This window comes from Ochotona curzoniae, unplaced genomic scaffold (assembly GCF_017591425.1).
Source record: "Ochotona curzoniae isolate NIBS_2020 unplaced genomic scaffold, NIBS_Ocur_1.0 scaffold_3208, whole genome shotgun sequence".
In the NCBI taxonomy this organism is placed as follows: Eukaryota; Metazoa; Chordata; class Mammalia; order Lagomorpha; family Ochotonidae; genus Ochotona; species Ochotona curzoniae.
Window position 1 is genome coordinate 11588760 of NW_024467106.1, and position 19156 is coordinate 11607915.

Consider the following 19156-nt stretch of genomic DNA (forward strand, 5'->3'; position numbering starts at 1 on the left):
TTTCATTTCTGTCTTTATCTATTGATTCGTCTGCATCTTGCAGCTGTGGGAAACTCTGTTATTTATGTTTTGCACAAACAACAAGTTTTTCATCCAGCAGGTAACCTACTGATCTGCTTTGTTGGCTAATCGTGTGCTTTTAAAAAAAAATGTATTGGAAAGTCAGATTTACAGAGAAGAGGAGAGACAGAGAGGAAGATCTTTTATCCATTGACTCACTCCCCAAGCGGCCACAATGGCCAGAGCTGCGCTGATCTGAAGCCGGGAGCTCAGACTCTTTCCACTCGCCCATGCGGATACCAGGAACCAAGGCTTTGAGCGTCCTTGACTGGCCACAGGCAGGGAGCTGGATGGGAAGAGGGCTGCTGGGATTAGAACCGGGACCCTTTTGGGATCCTGGTGCATACAAGGCAAGGATCTTAGCCATTAGGTTGCCATACCAGGTCTGGCTACTTGTGTTTTAATAATGTTCATGAAACAACCTTATGAAAGCAGGGTGTTCTTTGTAGAAAGAGGGTTTTGTAGAACTGTTTCTGCTCTCTTTGTAAACACGCTGGAATGAATACATCCTGGATATCAGAACGGTTTGGCAGAGATGATATTAACGCCCTCTGCTGCCCATTATGTTGGGATCACATGATTGGCTTCTGGCCCTCTGGAGGTTTGAAGTGATTACATCTAACTTTTCAGTTTTGTGTCCATCATCCTGCTGTATTCTTCTTTCTCTCTCCCTCTTCATGTGACCACGAAAGATGGGTTCAAGATGGGTTGCTCATGAGTGGAGCACTGGAATAGAGCTACCAGGCTAAGCACTCAGACCCGTACACGTCGTGACTGAACAAGGAGGCTACATTTTTCAGATTGAAGACACTGAGATTCCAGGATTTATTGCTTACTTCATTCCTTCCTGCTTCATTCCAACTAATACGAACAGAATGTCCCTGGCTTTAATTCTCCCAGATACATTTTAATATTGCCTAATTGAAAGAAAGGACTGATCCCTAAAAATCTTAAATGTTTATGCAGTATCTCATAAAAAGATTGCCACATCTGTTCTTTGACTTCTCTGTATCTCTTAAGGAAAATCAGGGAGGCGTTTATCAGGCTCCATTGGCAGGTACAGGAGGCATGGTTCAAAAAGACCCCCTGGCGTGGGAGCCTGCTGACCTCACCTTGCACGTGTGCCAATCCCATATGGGCCCTGGTTCGTATCCCGGCTGCTCCACTTCCCTTCCAGCTCCCTGCTTGTGACTTGGGACCCTGCACCTGCATGGGAGATGCACAAGTTCCTGGCTCCTGGCTTCGGATCGACTCAGCTCTAGCTGTTGCAGCCACATGGGGGAGTGAACCAGTGGATTGAAGATCTTTCTCTCTCTCCTTTTCTCTGCAAATCTGACTTTTCAATAAAATAAAAAAGACCACCCAACATAGGTCAGTGCCTCATCTGAATTCCTAAATCTGGTGTTTTGTCATCAATTCCAGTGCTACACGCACTATACTCCAAAAAACAGACTTAGCAGGGCATTCAAAATGATTCATTTCATAGCATGTGTGTTCTGTAACTACGAGAAATTTAATTACCAAAGCTTTAAAGTCAATGGCATCTATTAAACAAGAAACACAAAATTCTTCTAACCGTTTTCTTACAAAACTGCTTTTTCCTTTGCTTATGGTTTTTCCTAAATTGCAGTGGTTACTGAAAATATTAAAACAAATAGTAGTTTTGTCTTATTCAAAGTGAAAATGTAAATCTGTACTTTTCCACTTCCTAGAAAACGTAGATGTAAGAACACAATTTTAATTCTCTGAACTCATTTTATTCCCTTTTGTAGCTTTAGCGTGGATGGTCTAATTTTATAAATGTTCAACTCACATGGAATCACCCTTATGATTTTAGATAGTCAAAACTGATGTAGCTTTATCACATTCCTCCTTATGTAAATTTCAATCAATATATCTTCAATCCTGCATTTCATCTTCCAATGTTGCGTACAGTGAAGCTCTGTTGTTGATGACGTTTGGTTTATCTAAAACCATCTGTATTTTACTTTCCTTTTTCCATTGGATATGGAAGTTTATGTCGATAGCATTTTTTTCTCGTAGGCTTTGAAGATGTCATTTGGTTTTCTTCTATTCTCAATGTGCTATGAAGAAGGGTCATTGATAGTTCTTGTTGTTACTCCTTTGAAGATAATATGCATGTTTTTCTGCTGGTTGCTTCTAAGGTTGTCTATTGTTCTTTGAGTTTCTTGTTCATATGTAGGTTTCTTTTTTATGCTGATGACATTTATAATACTCCTCAGATCTGTGGCTTCATATTGTTCTTCAGTTTGGGAAAATTGGTGGCTATTATTTCTTTGCATATTCTTCCTCCTTTTTTTCTCTTTCCTGCTTAGTACAACAGATATATAAAGATTGTAAAACCTTCACAAACTTGAAAAAAAAATCACAAAAATAGAATTAGAAAACTCCCCTTGGTGAAAAAATGTTTTGAAATCTGCATACAAGGGAGCTTTAAAACACAAATAAAATGTGTCTTTATAAAAGAAATTGGGAATTCACGAATTTCCAATTTGTTTTGCACCAAAATCAAGTTATCTTTTAAATCCATTTTCCATGAGAAATTCAAAATTCCGTTTTGAAGTCCTGTCACATGTAGTTCTCAGACCTGCTCACAATTTCCTTCTTGTTCTCTCTTTTTAAATATTTTTCATTGTTTGTGCTTTAGGCTGGACGTTTTGACTTAACTTTCGGTTTAATAATCCTATTTATGTTATATCTAACCTTCTATTAACACATCTAGTGTGATCCAATTGTAGTTAAACATTTTGCCATTGTGGAATTTCTACTTTTTTTTTTTTAATGGTTTTTAGTTCTTTGTTGATGTCTCCTATCTCGTCAGCAGACGACTTGCAGGCATCAACCTGCAAAAGAGGACTCATAGTTACTTCTGACAGACATCAAAATAGAGTAGATGTTTAAAACTGGGTTAGACTGAGATTCCTTGAAGCTGCATTTTAGTCAATGTATTTTTTTAAACTTCTAGTTTATTTTGCTCCTTGAAATAAGGTTTTTCAAAAATTTTGAAAAAAAAATGTTTATGTTGTCCTTGGTAGATCTTGAATTTCAATTTTTTTAAAAGATATTTTTATCGGAAAGGCAGATTTACAGAGAGAGAGTAAGTCACCCAAGATCTTTCGTTCACAGGTTTACTCCCCTAAAGGTGGCAATGGTTACTCAGAACTGAGCTGATCTGAAGCCAGGACCTTCTGGCAGGTCTCCCACATGGATGTAGGGCCCCAAGGTTTTGGGCCATCCTCCTCTGTTTTCCCAGGCATAGACAAGGAGCTGAATATGCAGGGAGGCAGCTCGGAAATGAACTGGTACCTGTATAGGTTGTTTATACTTGCAGGTGGAGGATTAGCCAGTTGAGACATTGTGTCAGCCCTATTGAATTATAATTTTAATTATTCCAGTTCGTTAATATTGTTGTGTTCAGCATCTTGACCCCTCAATCAGCAGTCTGAAATTAATTTTTTCTTATTTATTTAGTTTTATTGGAAAGATATATTTACACAGAAAAGAAGAGACAGAGAGAAAAATATTCCTTCCAGTGATTCATTCCCCAAATGGCTGCAATGGCCAGAACTGAGCGTATCTGAAGCCAGGACCCAGGAGCTTCTTCCTGGTCTCCCACATGGGTGCGGTGTCCCAAGGCTCTGGGTCATCCTCTACTGTTTTTCCAGGCCACAAGCTGGGAGTTGGAAGGAAAGTGGAGGCGATGGGTGCTGACATGAACCGGTGCCCATATGGGATCCTGGTGTGTGCAAGGGAGGATTTAGACACTGAGTCAACACACCAAGGCTGTAGTTAAATTCTTAGCATCAGTGCCATGTTGAGTTCATCAAATACAGGTAAGGGAATAGGAAGGGGAGTCTCATCATGCTCCGAAAGCTCTATGTGGGAAATGTGAAGATTGTTCACTTTATGTAACTAAAACAAGTTATGAAAATGCCTCTGTGAAGTAGCATGAATTGTCACACTCATTTCTTGGGACTTTCCTCTTTCTTCAATGTTTGCTTCTCATATCTTTCTGTCTTGTAGATGTGTTCTAAATGATGACTGTCTTTGAAACTGATCTACTTGGTATAACTTTCTAAGTATTCTCCATGAGATCTGATATGAAACAGACTAATCCTTTTTGACCAGAAACACATTTTGACTTCTTAGATATCTTTCATTCACTTATTTCCATTTGCAAAGTTTGAGTTGCACTTGAATGTGAACGTGTATCTTCCTGCAGAATTGGGCAGTTAGGTCTCCAAAAAAAAACTCAGAATTGGTTTATTTGCAGCTATGCATGTGGTCTTTAACACTACAGGAGCAGACTATAGTTATGAAAAATATTTCAGATCTAGGAAAGCAAAGTGAATTGGGAAATAAGAATGTAATATTGGTGTCTTACAGTAATGCACATCTGTTGAGTGTCCCTGCACTTGTTACTTAGAAACCATCCCAATGGGTAGCTAAGGAGAGTTAGAGATGCCTTTTCATTAGAGGAATGAGATGGAGCATTCATTAAGGATTCTGTATTTTTGGAGTTTAAAGGAAATGGGGTGAAAAAACAGGTGAAGAAGAGAGGTTTTACCATGACTGCCACCTTTCAGATGCTAAAGTTAGTGTCAGATAAACCAGCTGTCATTTAACGTACCTCCAATGGGTTGTCAATAAATGTTAGCACCACTTTCATCACAATACAATGTATTAAGGAAAAATGTCTAACCTATAATATCTAGGATAGCCCCCACATTTAGCTGCATCTTTTTTTCCCTACAACTTTTGTCTAGTCCCAGCATGGTGCCTGTTTGGGAGTAGATATTTGTAAAGCATTTTTGCAAGGAATCACATAATTGAAACTTAGAATCCCACAGCATCCTCAGGGAGAATCAAGATGGCGGAATACGGTAAGGACACATTTAAACAGATGAAGGACTATTAGCCACTGTGAAACAGAGAGGGCACATTACAGGAAATAGGAGAGGAGGGAACCATAGCAGAGGGATACCTGGACACTAACAGACACAGGAAAGCAGCGGACACAGCAGTGTGGTGCTGCAGTGACTGATGCAGCGACATTCAGCAAGTGGTGATGTGAATTGCAGCAGCAGCCAGAACTCCACCAGCAACAAGGTTCCACCCAAGATAGGTCTGGATAGCCCTCAGACCTGACAGCCAGCAGATTGAGAACTCTGGTAGCAGCACTTCAGGCACCATTTCTTACAGTGTGGCAAAGAATTTAAGACTGCAGGGACAAAAGTGAGCTGCACATGCGCTGAGCTCAGCGAGAACTCACTGAGCTCAGTACATTGCACTGGTCCCACAGGAAAATAATACCAACTATAGCATTGTTTGGGTCAAAATAGGTCTGTGTGGCCATCAGACCTAACAGGCAACAGATTCTGGCAAGATCAGCACCACCAACAACCTAATTATATGGGACACCTGGTGTCTCCCTAGTTCTGGGATCTGTTCCAACCAAAGTGGAAGAAAGGTTGTACAGACAACAGTGCAGCCTCAGCACAGTATCACAGGAGGTGGAGACTGGTGAGCTATGCGCTGGGACTATGGAGACCCTGGTGAAAATCTAACATAGGAACCCAGATATGAAATTCGCTGGAGGGAGCGGCACAGTGACTGCAAACCAAGGGGCACGTACCAACTGCAATAAGTAAAATCAAACTGTAGACCTGTGGGTGACACAGCTTAGAAATCTGCCGCAAGGAGAAGAATCTGATAACCAGAAGTACAATGACCAAGAGCAAAATAAGAGACAGAGACACAATGAATATTGCTGAAAACTCCCCTGCAAAGGAGCAAAAGCCTTTGCCAAGCTCAGAGTTAACTGAGGAAGACATCAATAAAATGGCGGACACAGAATTCAAAACACTTGTAATAAAACTTGTCAACAATGAGAAGCAAGTAAAGCAGGAATTCAAAGAATTTAAGAAATATATCACACTGGAAATGAATCAAATGAAAGCTGATATAACAGAAATGAAGAATACAATGGAGCAAATTAAAAGTACAGTGGAGAGACCAAAATAGAATGAAGGAGGAAGAAGAAAGAATCTTAGAATTGGAAGATATTTCCTGTCATCAGGGGAAAATAAACAAAAAGCTGGAATCAGAGCTGGATCATGCTAAAAAACATATTCAAGAAATGAAAGACACTATTAAAAGGGCAAATATAAGAGTTATGGGAGTCCCAGAAGGTGCAGAAAGAGAAGTTGGGTTTAAAAATGTGTTTAATGAAGTAATGAGGGAAAATTTCCCTAATCAAGAGAAAGAACCAGGAGGGGGCGGCACAGAACTCCCAACAGGCTTGACCAAACTTGATCTTCACCACGACACATGATAATCAAGCTCTCTTCAATTGAACATAAGGAAAAGATCCTTAACTGTGCATGTGAAAAAAATCAACTGATATATAAAGGAATGCCAATTAAACTCACAGAAGACCTCTCACAGGAAACTATACAGGTAAGAAGCGAATGGAGCGACATATTCCAGTTTCTGAAAGAAAAAAATTTGTAGGCCCAGGAAAATAAGATGCTGGACTCTCTGCCATTGTCTGTTTCCACAATGATGGACACATGACTGTGTATGAAGAACTGTACTATAGTAATGACATAGAGGAACTCAGTGAACGGGGAGGGGATTTGAGGAGGGGACAAGGGAAGTCCCAGGGCCTATGGAATTATATCATAAAATGATAATAATAAAAAGAACTAAAAATAAATAAATAAAATAAAAAAACGAACAAAGAATAAACAAGAATCCTATAGCATTATTCTTTTTATTTAAACTTGAACTAAGTACTCTATACAGCAATCAATTAAGCACTTGTTTTTTCACATGAGGTTCTTGGAGTATTGCTGAAAGTAGAACAAGGGCCCTGTGCAGTAGCCTAGTTGCTGAAGTCCTTATCTTGCATGCATGACTTTGGGTGCTGGTTCTCATACCGGCAACCCCACTTCTCATCCAGCTTCATGTTTGTAGCCTGGGAAAGCAGTCAAGGACGGCCCAAAGCCTTGGGACCCTGCACCCATGTGGGAGAACCAGAGGAAGCTCCTGGCTCCTGGGTTTGGATGAGCTCAGTTCCGGCCTTTGCGGCTACTTGGGGAGTGAATCATGAGATGGAAGATCTTCCCCTCTTTCTCTCCTCCTCTCTGTATATCTGACTTTGCAATAACAATAAATAAATCTTAAAAAGAATATGAATGAGAATTTGGAAAATTCCTGTGACAGACTTTGTTACAAAATTGTGAATATAAACGTATATATGTGTACATAATATGCACATAAATGTATACAAATACAAACACAAATCCATACAAATAGTTTTAACTAAGATTTGATGGAGAATCCGTGGTGTTATTGAAAGGGGACTTTGAATAACTCACCCCAAACCAAAACCAAGGCACGGCAAGTTGGCCTAACGGCTAAAATCCTCACCTTGAACACATGGGGATCCTATATGGGTACCAGTTCTAATTCCAGTGACCCTGCTTCCCATCCAGATCCCTGCTTGTGGCCTAGGAGAGCAGTCGAGGATGGACCGAAGACTTGGGATTTTATACCTGCATGGGAGACATGGAAGAGGCTCCTGAGTCCTGGCTTCAGATTGGCTCTTCTCCGGCCATCACAACCACTTGGGGAGTGAATCATCAGATGGAAGGTCTTCCTGTCTCTCCTCCTCTCTGTATATCTGACTTTCCAATAAAAATAAATAAATTTTTTTATAAAAAAGGAAAGCCAGCTAAATCCCACAATGTTTCCTATGTATCCTGGAATGACTAAAAAGCTTAATCATTCCCTTTTTTGAAGTGAGTTTGTATAGATTGATTAAAGTGACTTTGCATGTATCACATGCAGATCCTATACTTTCCTGTTGAGCAGTGCATTTATCACTGCCCCATCGTTATCTTTCAACGAAGAATTGTCTGTTATGGATACTCGACGATTTGAGCTCAAGCGCATGGAGACTGCAGCTTAATACAAGACAACAGTGAAGTGAATGTCCAGCACATTTTGGACATGAAAAACTCCACTATTGAGATAATTATAAAAATGTGATAAATGGGCCCGGCGCGGTGGCGCAAGTGGTTAAGGTCCTCGCCTAGCACGCCCGGGATCCCATATGGGCGCCGGTTCTAATCCCGGCAGCCCCGCTTCCCTTCCAGCTCCCTGCCTGTGGCCTGGGAAGGCAGTCGAGGACGGCCCGGGGCTTTGGGAACCTGCACCCGTGCGGGAGACCCGGAAGAGGCTCCTGGCTTCGGATCGGCAAAGTATCGGCCCGTTGCGCTCACTTGGGGAGTGAATCATCGGACGGAAGATCTTCCTCTCTGTCTCTCCTCTCTGTATATCCGCCTTTCCAATCAAAAAATTATAAAAATAAATCTTTAAAAAAATGTGATAAAAATAATTCTATTTCAGCCGATGCCCCGCAAGTTCAGCTCAGGATATGGATTAAAACTGAGTTTCTTTTTCTTTATAAAATTGCCTATTTAGAAAACAAACAAAACACCCTCACTTGGATTTGTACCACAGGGTGTGTTGCTGACATGTTATCTGCAACATCCGGCTAATTAGAAGTAGACTTGTTTTGCAAGGATTTAGAGCATAGCTTGGGAATGAACGATTCAGCAATCCGACAGGAAAGCTCATTTGGAAAAGTATGCATTAACATCTTTGACACTGAGCACAGACTTGAGCAGATCAGTGCTTGAGGTGCTTGACTAGTAACATCAAAAGCTCAAGGGGATGGGGAGTCAATTTCTCCATATCCCCCACCTACACTGCCCTGTGAAACCCCTGAGCTCTCAGCACAGTCCATCAAATTTAGGAGTCTTTAAATATTAAATATCAGTGTGCACCATGAAACGTAATAAACCCACTTTTCAAATAATGTTTCATTCCCCGACATCAAAATGTGTGAGGAGTTTCCTTTTAAATATACGGTAGAAGTTAATTGAGTTCACTCCAGTTTATTGCATGGATTTCACTAAGTCTACATTGGAATATTTACGATCCACCCGGAATGCAACTCAGTGAAACTTTTGATATGTTGATAAGTGATAAGGATGTCATTGGAGGTTTATTTTTTTTAATAATAATTTAATTGTCAGTGTAAAATGCCTCATAGTTAGGACAGATTAAATTGCCACCAAAACCATTACTAAAATTCATAACCTCCATAAATGTAAAGTGTTTGCTGCTGTGTCATAAATAACAGCGCTTGTTCCAGGAAAATGAGGTGCCTGAAATAAATTAAGAAAACCAAAACATATAAATGCATTAGATTGCAACAATTTCTGGTTGCTGATGGCATTATAGCTGAATGGGGAGGTGGTTTCTTTCACTAAGCAAGATTACTTACAATCTCAATATATCTGGGAGCCTGTGGGATTTCTTCTTCCTTTTTAGTTTATTGGCGCATTAGAAGGTGCAGCCTCTCCTGCGGGAGAAGGAGCAAGAGTATCTGGAAACTTTGGGGAAAACCACATCACAACAAAGGTGACCCTGTCCAAGTCACATGGTTGTCTTGATTTCAAATTCTACAAAACGGATTCATATTACCAGTTGTTTTTAAGGCAGAGATCCAAGCTGGCCTTTTTCATGAGATCCTTCCTGGTCTAACATCCTCTGGAATTGTCTGCACAGCCTTCTTACTTTGCAAGAATTTTCTGGTTTTTGTAAGTAGACTTGCTTGGAATATTTCGCTCTGCTGTTCATCTAGGGTCACTCATCATGTGGTTATTATTGTAAATCCAGAGACTGTCTTCTCTCTCTCTCTCTTTCTCTCTCTGACAAGAACTACCCAAACTCAGAGTCTGTAGTGTTCATTTGTGCAGTCTCTACGCCCAGCGTGCCACTGGAAATACAGGAGATGCATAGACAATCTTCATGGGATACAAAGACCAGTGTATAGCTTTTCTGTTTTCTTTTTTTTTTTTTTAAAGAATGTGTTCATATGTTTGAAGAGAATGAAAAAAATTGTATGAAATAGTAATTCTTAAACTTTAGCCTTTGAGTACATAACAGTTTTGTGTCAGACAAAACACTGACTTGACAGTGGACTAGGTTGCTTGGAAATAGCTAGGGTGGAACATGCATTTTTTAAAAAAGAATGACTTTTATCTACAGAACAACCATCTGCCTGAAACATACTGAACTGGTAAACAGTACAACTGTCATGGAACTTTTACAGAAACAGAGACCAGGAGGACAGATATATTTCAATGTCTTTGTTAATTAGAAAAGCATTAAATATATATATATATATATATTTAATCATGATCATATATATATATATGATCATGCAGGTATGGATCACTAGATACAAGAAGAATTTGCCCTTAATAAAAAGTACTACCTATACTGATCTCTGCTTTTGAAAGAACCACAGGGCTTTACAGAGTGGAAAAGAAAAATAACATCATGCTGAAAGCTACAAGATTGAGGTTTGATTCTTGGTTCATCCATGTTCTTTCTTGTGACCTTGAATAAATTACTTCGTGCTTCCAGGATTCCATTTCTTCATATGTGAAATGCAGAGCTTGTCATGATCTGATTTTCTTCCATCTCAAATGGTCCATAACTCATCTCTGGGTGGCCCAATTGGTCTAAGAGATGGTATTACTGTTGGGTTGTTCATTTCTGGAAAAAAAATGGGGCATGAGGTCATCTGAGTTGGGAGGTGGCGATGATCTGGCATTTCTACTTTCATAGCTGTGTCCTCATTGTCCTTTTGAAATTAGAGCCAAACTAGAGAAGGAGTACAAACTGACAAGACATCTAAGAGGAAATGAGCCTAAAGGAAATGAGAAAGTTCAACTTCCTGCCCCAACAGGATTGCAGTGCAACGTGTTAATAATCCAACCGGAGATGATCATGAAGGGACTTCAACATTCCTTCTGCAAAATATGAAATAAAAGAAGAATCCTTATTAATGGGTTGGAAACCTAGAAACAGTAACCAGAAAAAGATAATAAAGTTATAAAAGTTCTTTCCCTTTTAATAGAATTTCGTGTTAGTACTGTGAATTAATGTAAGTGTCACTTTAAAAGAGAATACAGAATAAAATCCTAATAAATTTGGATAGCACCACAGGGGTGGTGTAAATTGAGAGAATATCTGATTAGATTTCAAATGCTACTTTTTAAATTTGTGATGCTTCTCTTTTCCCAGTTTATTTAATGTGTTGGTTCAGAGAAAGCTTCCTGGGTTAAAAGGGATTGAATCTCACTTCTACTAATTCCATATTAACCAGAGCCCCAGAGTTACTGTTTAGCATTTGTGTTGGATTCTGTTTGTGTTGGATTAGTTGATTTTTTTTGGGGGGGGGTGGAGGGGTAGGGAAAGCCAACAAAAAACCAACAAAGAATCTGGAACCCAAGTAAGTTGAGATAATTGGTATCAAGCAACGACTGTTCCATGTTTTTGGAATGTGTCCTGTTAGGGTTGGTACAGCTTCTTCAAGGCGGAGCTTAACCTTGTTCCAGCTAATCTGCATGTGCACCCGATGCCCTTGTAATAAATGCTGATTGGGTTGAAGATAGAGAAACATCTTTTATTTGGTACTCTAGTTGCATAGGGATTAATCTGCACATCTTACGCTGGAGATTTTGTTAATTATTCTCATCCATATCCCATTAGGACTCCCTAACAACTAGGGGGCTTTTGGAGGGAAGAGTCTGCATCATTCATGGAAAACACACCCGACAGCATGAGCAGAACATTAGAAGTTTAGTTCTTTTTTTTTTAAGATTTATTTTATTTTTATTACAAAGTCAGATATACAGAGAGGAGAGACAGAGAGGAAGATCTTCCGTCCAATGATTCACTCCCCAACTGACCACAATGGCCGGGGCTGCGCCGATCCGAAGCTGGACCAAGAACTTCTTTTTCAGGTCTCTCACGCAGGTGCAGGGTCCCAAAGCTTTGGACCTTCCTTGGCTGCTTTCGCAGGCCACAAGCAGGGAGCTGGATGGGAAGTGGAGCTGCCGGGATTAGAACCTGCGCCCATATGGGATCCTGGCGCGTTCAAGGTGAGGACTTTAGTCACTAGACCACTCCGCCGGGCCCAGAAGTTTGGTTCTTTTTAGGAATTTTATTTATTTATTTAAGAGGCAGTGGTTCTCTCTCTCTTTTTCTCTTTCTCTCTCTCTCTCTCTCTCTCTCTCTCTCTTTCTTTCTCCCTGGGGAGAGTAAGTACCAAACCAGGGAGCATGTGAATCAGGCAAACCTCTTCTTTTAGGGTCTTTAGAATATGGCTTCCCTTGTTTGGGAAATGCTGGGTGGTCCTGTGGCCCATCCCACATGACCACATTTACCTTTAAGACTGTGCTCAGTAATCTCCAATTTTGCAAAGGCAAAATGAGGAAGGCAACCCCAGGAGGGCTTGTCGTTGTTGCTGTGAAGGGACAGTGGATTTCTTTTGCTTTAGTTTTCTGAAACTGGATCATATTGTCTTTGGCTAGTTTTCAGTTTTGTTTTGAACTTTATCTGTGGCCATGTTTTGCCTGGGAGAGCTCTTCCTTTTACACAACCTGTCCATTCTAGGGACACACACGGTCTCTGGTGATGTCTCCTTTTCTAAAGAAGAATGTGTTTATTTTTTGTTTTCAAGTGTTGTAAGCCATCCAAAAAATATTTCTGGTGATGATATTTTGTCAGAAAATGAGAGTAAGCACAAATGATAGGATGCTTAATGGAGAAAATGAAGGAAGAAAAAAGTGCTAGACTTTAAGGAGGCCTTGGAGGTCACAGGAGTTTTTATGGAGGAAACGAGAACTAAACTGAGATCTGAAAATAAGTAGGGCTTAACAAGGGAATGAAAAGGGTGAGTAAAGTACTGGGGACAGAGGGAGAAGCAGGTGAAAAAGCATGAATGTGAGAAAAAAAAAAAACCGAACTACATTTGGGGAACTGAAAGGGGTTTTGTAAGTCTGCAGTAGAGCTTGTGAGAATGAGATGGCTGGAGCTAAGAGCTTTGAACAGATAGAGTGAATTGCATGTGTTGCCTGGGTGTACATGTGGTTAATGGGGGTGGTGAGCCATGGAGTGCTTCAAACAGGTGTATGATGAGAACAGATGGTCATTTAACATAAATTGGCCAGATCTGCACAGTGGCTGCAGAGGGAAGAATAGATTAAGGCATGTCGAACTCAAAGAGCTTAATTAGGAGCTTGCCACAGTCGCTGAAGGAGAGACCACATCCCGGTGTAGGATAGTAACACTGGGAATAAGAAGACTACTTGGCCTTGAGGTTTTTAAAGGGAGTTGATTCAAATTAGAAGTTGAATTAGCTTGATGATTAATTAAATGAGAGAGATGAGCAAAAGATGAATTAAATATGACTCCCAGTTTTCTCGCCTGACATCTGTGTGAAAATTGATAGATACCATTCTCTGCTATTGGAAGAACAAGAGGCGAGTACGTTTTTAATGTTGGGGATTTCAGAAGCAATATGTGAATATAGATTCTCTTCCTTTAGTACAATTTGTCAAGGCGGTCGTTTGCCACAGCACGTGTCAGCTCATCTCGTGTTGGAGTCCTTGGGATTGCATTCCAGATCTGCTCTCCATTCCAGCTTTCCACTAGTGCACAGTCTGGGATACAGCAGAGGAAGGGTCAGTACTTGGATCCCGGCCACCCATGCGGGAGAACTGGATGGAATCCCAGGCTCCTACCTTGGTCTTGGTCTGGTCCATACTGTCACAGGAATTTAGGGAATGAAACAAAAGATGGGAGATGCATTTTCTCTCCTCTAACTCTTCTTTTCCTTCTCCAGTTCTCCTCTTTGCTTCTCAATTTTCCTCTCCTCTGCTTCATCACACCAAATAAGTAAAATAAAAACAATGGTCAAAAACCATTGTTACTTGGTTACTTAATGTATCACTAGGCATACAAAGCACGATGCGTTTTAAAAAAGCTTAAGTCTCATAGATCGAAAATAATTCATTTACGCAATTGTGTGACTATTTACAAATGGAATGGTGGGATCTGCCCAATTGAAGCAAGACATTAGCAATATTTTGAAACAGCTAATTTAATGGCTCATTAAATTTGCAAGTGAGGATACTTGTATTTTATGGCAAAAAACAAAGTTACTTGTGAGTTATTTGGATTTTATGCATTTTTGATGAGTTGGAAAAATAGGGACCTGCAAGAAGCTCCTGACTCCTGGCTTTGGATTAGCTCAGCTCCAGCCTTTGTGGCCATTTGGGGAGTGAACCAGTAGATGGAAGATGTCTATCTTTTCCTGCTTCTCTGTGTGTAAATCTACTTTTGAAATAGAAAATAAATTCTTAGAAACTATTTTCTTAACTGTTGTTAGAATATGGCTGACTTGTAAGAGAGTGTTAAGACACTGGGAAATTGCTGAGTCAATAAATAAACAAGCCACGAGTCCCTGATGGATGGAACTCAGGCTTTGATCAACCACCAGTAAACTGAAGCTATCAACTTCTTCTTATATAAACCCAATGAAGGTGGTTTTCATTGCTGTTAATCTACCTTAAATAATTATACCTCCTCAGTTTTTACTATCTCCTTTAAGGATCATTGAGTGCAAATGCCTAATCTGCCACTTTTCCCTTCTGCGGCAAATCACTTAGTCCCTTACTCCTTGATTTCTACAATTGGCAATAACAACATTCCTTAGTTTATGGAGTTGAATGAGGATTGTATTAGATAACCCAGGGGAAAAAAATCCTGGGCCAGGGAGAATACAGCAAAAACATTACCTTTAATCATAATCCAGTATTACTTCAACCCCAAGAAACTGTTACTCGTGATTTCCAAATAGAGATAACAGTCCTATGACATGATCCTATATATTCCCCTTCCTGATAATTTTGATGAGATCGTTTTGCAACAAGGACTGTTTATGGGATGGCAGTGAATTAAAAATAACACTTATTCACCTTTCATAAAGTCAACCAGTTGAGAGGGTAATTTTGATTGAATGGCCATGAGAGCACGATCTTTGAGGAGGGAAGCTGTAGCAGGAGTTACAGGATGAGTCTGGGATTGCAGATGACAAACATGGTGAAGTGAAGTTTTATTGTTATTCTTGGTCTGTTCTAAACATTGTCACTGAAATAACACAGACCACTAGCCATCTGTTCCCTAGAGCCATGATTCATGCATTCCTCATACTTAAAATATTATCAGCTATGTAAAGTTATTCTAAAAAAATCCTCACCTACCAACTGCATCCAGCACTACTATTTATTGATTGATTTAGTTTATCAACACTTACTGGAATCTTTTCTTAGCTGTCCAACCAAGATCTTATTTAACTGGTGTCATAGTTTTTGGCGTGACAGACATCCTTGGAAGCCGGAACACGTCCCATATTATCTATTTGAATCCAAACTATATCTCTTCACTCATTGAGCCCCAGTGTTACTATATATAAACTGGAGTTTATGATACAAATATTCCTAGATTTCGTAAAATGAGTAATATGAAGATACAGGGACATGTTAGGAATTCAATAAATAGTGATCTCACGAGTGGTATCTATGGATGTGTCTATTGATATACTTGCTTCTTTCTCCTATTTAGATTCCATCGAGTGTGAGACTGAGATAGATAAGCCTTGCACTGTTTATGTCATAAACATTTATGCAGACTGCTGTTCAAGCTATCTTCAAAGTATTTCAGAAAAAATACATTGTGCATTTAATGTACAAATCATTATATTTTTTTCCTTTACATATCTTCATTGATTTATTCCACCACGAAAGTAGACTAATCTTTATTTGAGCTAGCAGTTAGGATTAGCCATGAATGGGAGAGAAGTAGTAGTTTATTTCACACTAAGTTAAATTATGCATTCTTGCTCATATAAAGAAAAATTCTAAATATAGGTAATCTTCATGACTTTGTAATACACCAAGATTTTTTGTGATCATGGTATCTCCCCTGCCAGGTAAGTATCCACCTGATTGTTCAAGAACAATCCACCAAGATTGTTCAAGAACACAGGATTTCTTCCTTCCACTTTACCATGCAAGTGTTTTGATTTTATTTCCTTAGCCATTTCATAGTCAGATATACAGTGCTTGGATCGTCTATTTTGTATCCATAATTCAAGTCTGTGGAGATGAGAGAGGAAGAAGGGCTAAAGGAGCATGCTGAAAAATGAATCAGGTATTCAGTGCATCCATTCTGCAATTCCTGCATTATGACCCCATTGCATCTCGTTGGCTAGAACATGCTCTTACGGTTATAACGAACTGCATGAGATCCTCCAAAATATGAACTTTGTTCTAGTACCTTTTTTAAGCTAAAATAAAAGAAATGAAACTATGCATGTGTGTATCAATTTTGTTACAAATATAGTGTTTTGTCTAACTATGCTTGAATTCTGCCACACAAATTGTATTATATTGAATTGTATATTGTATTATATTGAATTGAATTATATGCTTCTACAGTTTTCACGGTCCTCATGGATTTTAAAATTTACATTATATGAGTGAAGTGAAATGTAGCTTCGTATGATTATTGTTATAGGCCTTGTCTATATTCCTGTTGCACTATGAACTTTATTATTTATTAGAGATTTAATAGAGCATGAAACTTTTGACTAATGAAAACTAAAAATATTATTTCAAAAGTAATACAGATTTAAGTTAAAAAATATTATGAGAAAGTATGTTGAAATAAGGTAATTCACACAAAAATTGAAGGTACTAAGTATATATAATCTAGCAGTTGCTAAGAGGTTTTAACTTGTGTATTATTTCAGTTGATTTATAAATATGGTGTGGAGCAGAGAATTGAGTGGCTACTGTATAAACAAGGACTTCCTAGAGGGTACCTAGGGAGCTCCATGTTCCTCATGGATGCCTGTGGCAGGTGGTGACAACCAGTACACAATGCACTTTAGTCATTGGTTTACCCCAGAGAAGCAATGGGACTTTAGCCTGAGCGACCTTGGAAAAGCATTTACGTTCATAAAATTCCCATGACAAACGTTTTGCTACTTTGCTATACATTTAAAATGTGGCTCTCATTGTATGATTTGATATCACTCTGCTCAAAAAAGGATGACATGAACAGATGTTTTATTATGCAGTTGATTATTGAGGAAATGAACAAAGATGGGTAAATCAAATGCATAAGGTGGTGGGACTGAGATTTAAACTTCAGCCTCCTGAATCTAAGTGTGGAGCGAGTTATGTTGAACTTGACAAGGACTCAGAAGCAGAGTGACTTTGGGGTCAGACAACTCCACTGTCATGGCGTCCTTTTGTTACATACAGTCTCAGTAGTAATCACTTACACGAAACGCAGTTCTCTGTTTCCCTTTAAACAGAGTCCTGTAAGTACTGTCACAAGAATACAGTATCCTTCAAACCCTTGAAATGACTTCCTGATGTAGGCCCTTTGTAGGCGCTACTATGAAGGTAGCGGGATGCTGCTGTCTGTACTACAATGCCCTGTCAAGCTTCAAATGGTGATGAAAAGCAGGCCCACTGTGGCCAGAAGATAAGTACGGGGGTGAGAAAGGCATGGACCTAAAGTGACAGAGAACACAAACAAGGACGGTTTGAATATAAAGAAAACATCTCCTGCACGGAGAAGGGCAATGAGAGAGGGGACTTCCAGAGCTTGTTCACCAGTGCTCCTGGTCCAATGATGCACTTGACCCCATAGATGGACTTTCTTTTCAAGAGGACGACAAAGCATGACATTGATGTTTCAGGTGCCATTTTCACTTGCAACATATCCAGAAACATAATATACCATTTTCTGCTATTTCTTTTCTTCTCCTTCTCCTTCTTTTTCTACAAGAAGAGATACATGTTTTAGAATTCCCAGAGCAGAGTATCCTTCTCATGTCCCAATCACCAGCACTTATTGTACGCCCCTTCATGAACTGGACAGGGACAAGAAGAGTAGGATTTCCACTCTCCTTGGTCAGGAGACATGAACTAGGGTGGACAGGATATCTACATCTAACAAAACACAAAATCCTATGGTGGATTCTACTAAGATACAGGAAGGGGCATTGTGGGCAATGGGTATACAGTGTGTAGAAAGTAATCTACAGGTGAATTTCTTTAGAGAATTTACTGTTCCCTTGCTCAGATCACTGCATCCGTATCTGTAGCAGCATAAGCAATGACTTGCTGATTGTGATCTTCCCTACCAGGGTCTTTTTGGAACATGTTCTCTCTGAATCACTGTGTGTGCGTGTCTGTGCAAGTGTGATTGTGTGATGTATATGCATGTTGTAGGGGAGAGAAAGTGGAGAGATGAAAGAAAGAGAGAGAGAAAGAGAGAACTAAAGAACTGTTAGGCATAGCGTAGCAAACATACTTGAGTCTTACAGTGCTAATGGTCTATTGTTCACAAGTTTTCAACAAAGTAAAACTCCCACTGGAAAGTCATCAGTTACAAATCTCTGTATTTATTCATTCTAATGTCCCAGGAAGACAATTATTCTCAATGTAAACAAAGTCCAGTTGATTTATGATGAAATAATATGATTTATTCAACTCTTTTCCTTTTGACATAATAAACAGAAAACTGTCATTGTATAATTAATACATAAGTTAGTTACCTGGAAGGTTGGATGTTCATGTTTCGTGAGTGTTCATTTAGTACTGACAGAGGATAGACACAGAGCAGAAGCGAATATTGAGACCATCCAGCAAGTCAGCTTCCACTCTAGGACCCAGCTTGTTATTTTGATTCACAATCCATTTAAGCCTGTCCAGTCTCCTTATCACCTACAATGAGTGTTCATAAAAATGTAGGCTCCTTGAGGACAAAGATTATGTCCTACTTATTTCATCTCTGCGTCTCTTGGCATTGCCTGTCATAGAAGCTGGTAGAGAAAACAATGCCCAGTGAGCACAGGTGAGCTGAACTTTGAAACGTTGTCCGCATGTCTGTGATAGTTGAGATTGCTGTGTCTATCTCGTCCCCGGTGCATCTCTGTAGATATCACAATGCATTCATTTTTCACACTTGCTCTTTTCAGTGAGCGTGCTCTAGGCAATGTAGAAATTCACAGCAATGGGAGATCCTGATATTTAATCTCATTGGATGTAGAAATATTTATTTTTAT